Source organism: Schistocerca piceifrons, chromosome 3 (assembly GCF_021461385.2).
Source record: "Schistocerca piceifrons isolate TAMUIC-IGC-003096 chromosome 3, iqSchPice1.1, whole genome shotgun sequence".
Taxonomy (NCBI): Eukaryota; Metazoa; Arthropoda; class Insecta; order Orthoptera; family Acrididae; genus Schistocerca; species Schistocerca piceifrons.
In genome coordinates, this window is record NC_060140.1 from 160,794,527 (window position 1) to 160,800,004 (window position 5,478).

A 5,478-nucleotide genomic window follows, 5' to 3' on the forward strand; every position below is an offset into this window, starting at 1 on the left:
TGAAGACTGGGCTCCGGACGGCCATGTGTAACTACCCAGAGGAAAGACCTTCGTCGGCCTATGGCTGTGGCGGATCATTCCGCCTCTGCAGAATCAATTTGAGCAGCAGCTGGCACTGCAGTGACACAATGTCCTCCCAAAAAATCGGTTACTTCAATCGAAGCTCTGAGTGAGATGCCCTGTACCACGAGTTCCATTGACCCCAAACTATCGCCATATGCTACTTCAGTTGTGTCAAGTTAGGGCTCCTTCGACGGCAGGGTGGACGTCTGTCGAGTTTTATGATCAAAGCTGGTTCTGCCTTGGAGCAAACCAGTTGAAAGCCGGCAATCAACACGTCTGCATTGTAGATACACTGGACCTAAACCTCGAGTGATGGCCTGTGGTTTGATTTCGTATGACAGCAGGAGCCCTCTCGTGGTCAGCTCATGCAACCTGACTGCAAAGTATAACTTTAGTCTGGAGAATCGACCTGTTGTGCTGCCACTCATGAACAACATTCCAGGGGGTGTCTTCCAACATTATAACGCTGATATAACTCAATGTGCTCTACACAGTGTCGACATGTTGCCGTGGCCTGCTTGATGACCAGATCTATCTCCAATCGAGCACACATTTGACATCACCGGACAACAACCCCAGTGTCATCCACAAACACCATAAGCGGTTCCTGTATTGAGCGACCAAGTACAGCAGGCACGTCATTCCATTCTAAAAACTGATGCTCAGCACCTGTGCAACACAATGCATGCATGTTTGCATGATCTGATTCATCATTCTGGCGGTTACACCGGTTATTAATGTGTCAGCAATGGGTTATCTCAGGATTAGCCAACGGCCTTGCCACAGTGGTGAGACCGTTTCCCGTCAGATCACCGAAGTTACGCGTTCCCTGGCTTGGCTATCACTTCGATGGGTCACCGTCTGGGTCTACCCAGTGCTGTTGGCAAGCGGGGTGCATTCAGCCCCTGTGAGGCCAATTGAGGAGCTACCTGACTGAGAAGTAGCGACACGGGTCACGAAATACGACAACGGCCGAGAGAGCGGTGTGCTGACCACATGCCCTGCTAATCCGCATCCGGTGATGCCTAAGAACTGAGGATGACACGGCGGCCACTCGATACCGTCGGGCCTGTTCGGACAGAATTTGTTTAATTCAGGGCTTAAATTACACCTCCATCTTTCAATGTTAGTCGCTTAAATATATTACCGAGACCAATGTTTTCTCGATATTTCGTAACTCTCCGTAGAAGAGACTTGGAACAGACGTACGAAACTACAGGCCTACACTTCTGACATTGGCCCGCTGTAGAATTCTGAAACATGAGATCACGTATTATGACACTTCTGGTGACCGAAAATCTGTTCTGCAGCTATCAACATGGATTCCAAAATCCACACACAAGACAACTTGGCGTGAGGTCCAACGTTAAATGAACAGGTTTCATATGAAACAGGTTTTTTAAGACCTAAAGATGGCAGCAAAGTCGGTCGAAACCGTTTGCTTCATTTAAAGATATTTTGATGCTATCTTGGCTGTTGATTGCTTTTAGCAAGTAAAACAGATCGCTTCTTCTGTCTTCGCAAAATGAGAAAATTTAATCAATTTGCACAAAGTGCTTTACGTCTTTAAATATTCGACTGACAACAAATCTTTTATAATGTGCTGATTTTTTATCCACATCGCAACTTGGCGCGAGTTCCAAAGTAAAATGGTCATGTTTCACGGCAAAAAGATTTTTTTCAGAATTGAAGAAGACAGCAAAGTCTGTCGAAACAGGTTGTATTAAACAAAACGATATTTACGCGATCCTTGATGTTGAATGTTTTTCCGAAAGCAATCGTCGTGTGAAACCCAGCTCGTTCTCTTCTTCCACCAGAACCAGAAATAAGCTGATAGCGGCGCCCCCGTTTATCACTGTACCTCGACTTTCGGAAGGCGTTCGGTATTATTCGGAGCTGCACCCTTATGAGCAAAATACGTGCGTAAGCAGTATCAGGCCAGTTATATTTCTAGATTGAAGAATTTCTAACACACAGAACGCAACATATCATTTTCAACGGAGAGTTACCTTCAAACGTAAAATAATTCGCGCGTAACGTATACGAGTTTTGAAACTGTAACTCCATCCTCTGGAGGAGTATGGGACTACGGCTTTTCAATGTTCAATAAAAACAATACCAATCGCCGTTGTATAGGTTTATTTCTAGGCAATCTATTTCGCCGTTACACTACGTCATCTTCAGGCATAAACTGTGAAGGATACAACAGAACAGTAATTACATATTGATATACAAGAGCATATTGACTCAAAGCTGCAGGTGTTACATTTAAATTTCCTTAATTACAAGAACTCAATCTTAGTAAAACTTCATAATACACCATAATATACACTATCAGAATTAATTAGTTTTCATACATATTGTAAAATCTTCAGTATTGTCATAGACGTATTGATGAAACAGAAGTGTTATAGTAAAGTAACCATCAGTCCAGCGTGTTTATTGTCTTCAATACGTATGACTATACGTGGCAGACGCCTTGTTTAGTCAAAAGGAAAAAGATGGGCAAGAGGAACCGACAAATTATATGTAAAACAGTAGTATGATCACAGGACAGGTGAAGTAAACAGGGGGGGGGGGGTTACTATAAGGACTGGGACTATTTAAACTAACTATATACAAAGGAATGAACCAATGAAAGGCATTGCACTTATTGAACCACTACAGTCTTAAGTTGTAAATAATATTCTACTTGCAGGAACCACAGGAATTCATTGCGATGACGACAGTAAGAGGTAAAAATCAACTTACGCAAGGTAAGAAGTGTCCTTGCGTCTATGCAAGAGATAGACCTTAGATACCACAACCAAAACTAGATATTACACACGTTAAACCTATTTAACATATTTTATAACTTTTTATAACACCTTTACCAACACATCGTACTGTTGCATTACTGGGGAGTATCTATGGAATGAAGAAACCAACAGTAGTCCCATTACAGAAAGTCACCTAAATACCATTATTAGACTACAACACTATGGCTATTAAGTAGCCAAAAGTGCTCAACCAAACCAGGATGGTAACTAAGTCACATAGATCGCAGGTATTTCAAGCAAAGAAAAGGTAAAAGGAGCCAACAAATCATATGTGGAACAGTAACCTTGTAAGTAGGCTGTTTATGTTTTCTTATTGGCAACATTACGTAGCGCTCCGTATGTGCTGTGTGCAGTCTGTGCCTAGTTTGCATTGTTGTCTGCCATTGTAGTGTTGGGCAGCTGGATGTGAACAGCGCGTAGCGTTGCGCAGTTAGAGGTGAGCCGCCGGCAGTGGTGGATGTGGGGAGAGAGATGGCGGACTTTTGAAATTTGTAAGACTGGATGTCATGAACTGCTATATATATATTATGACTATTAAGGTAAATACATTGTGTGGTGTCACCGCCAGACACCACACTTGCTAGGTGGTAGCCTTTAAATCGGCCGCGGTCCGTTAGTATACGTCGGACCCGCGTGTCGCCACTATCAGTGATTGCAGACCGAGCGCCGCCACGCGGCAGGTCTAGAGAGACTTCCTAGCACTCGCCCCAGTTGTACAGCCGACTTTGCCAGCGATGGTTCATTGACAAATTACGTTCTCATTTGCCGAGACGATAGTTAACATAGCCTTCAGCTACGTCATTTGCTACGACCTAGCAAGGCGCCATTGTCATTTGCTATTTATCTTGTGATGCATGTACCGTCAGACCGATGTTCACCAATTATGGATTTAAGTTAAGTATTCCAGAAGCTACGTACTTTTTTTACTAGACTCAACTCCTTTAACTATTCCAGACCTCACGCCAGCCTGCGTGAGCTTAAACGCTTGCCTTTCGGCTATCTCGTAGTGGCTTGGCTGTCTTGCCAAGTCACAACACATTGTTTGTTCTCTATTAAAATCTTTCATTTGCTAGCTATGCCTATCAGTAGTTAGTGCCTTCTGTAGTTTGAATCTTTTATTTATCTGTCAGTAGTGGCGCTCGCTGCATTGCAGTAGTTCGAGTAACGAAGGTTTTTGTGAGGTAAGTGATTTGTGAAAGGTATAGGTTAGTTATGTTAGTGAGGGCCATTCTTTTGTAGGGATTATTGAAAGTCAGATTGCGTTGCGCTAAAAAATATTGTGTGTCAGTTTAAGGACAGTCATGTATAATTGTTCAAAGGGGACGTTTCATATGTCGACCCTTAGCCGAGGATACCTCACTGGAATCTTCTGATTTTTTCTTGTAGTTTGTGTAATTAGTGTAGCTTTTGTTTATTGCTAGTGCGTAATTATAGAGAGAATCTCCTTTGTAGTTGCAGTCTTTTAATGTTGTACAGTAAAACAGTTGTGGCATGCATGTAGATTTGCACCAAGTATTTCGCAGCTGCGCTTGCAATTAACTAGATATTATTTTCGGCACTATGTTAATGTGTTCTCTTATTTTTGCTCTCCAAATTGTGCTTTTCTGTGTTATCGTGTGAAATATTGTGACAATAATGGCGTGTGAAAAACGTAACACTAGGCTCCAAAGTAAACTGAGAAATAACAGTGACGACGAGCGTGGCTTACCAACATCACTGTGTAATGAATTAACAGACATTCAAAGTAGTAATTTGGTAACTGTGCATAGGGAAATGGAGCGGGCGTCAAATAATGGTGTAGACAGTGAAACAGGTAGTGAACAGGAGAGCATTATCGATCGATCGGTCGGCAACGGCTCGCCTCAGGAATCGGGAATGACATAACACAATATTGCAAATACTGTAGACTCAGGTTTTGAGTTCTCACCGTTTTCTCAAATGAGTCGAGACACATTTTCCGCTTGTCAAAATGTGAATGTTGCCGGTGCAAATTCACTGCCGAAAAGCACTCAGGAACATGTTTCAAACACCAGTACATTGTTATTACAATTAATGCAACAAATGGGACAAAAGCTTCAAAAGTTAGACACAATGGAACAAAATCAGAGACAAACACAGCAAAAGCTTCAAAAGTTAGACATAATGGAACAAAATCAGAGACAAACATAGCAAATGCTTCTAAAGTTAGACACAATGGAAGAAAATCTTCAAAAGTTAGACACAATGGAACAAAATCTTCGGAAGTTAGACACCACGCTTGAACAAACACGTGAAGATTTAACTACTGAGTTACATAACATTGAATCGAAATGTCAAAAAGTCTGTAATGACGTAAAAACACAAATTTGTGAGCATTTTCAATCTATTTTTTCGCGGCATGAAAATGCATTACAGAATCAAGAAGCAGCCATAAAAGAACTGCAAACTATTGTTCATGAAAATCATGAGACCTTGCAAGCTAAAATTGACTCAGTTGCATCTACCGATTCGGTTACGAAACAAGCAAAAACTCATGAAAACCTAAAGGACGCAGTAGATACTCTGAAAATTGGTTCACAAAGACATATGGAGGAAATTAGTTCATTATCAGAGAAAG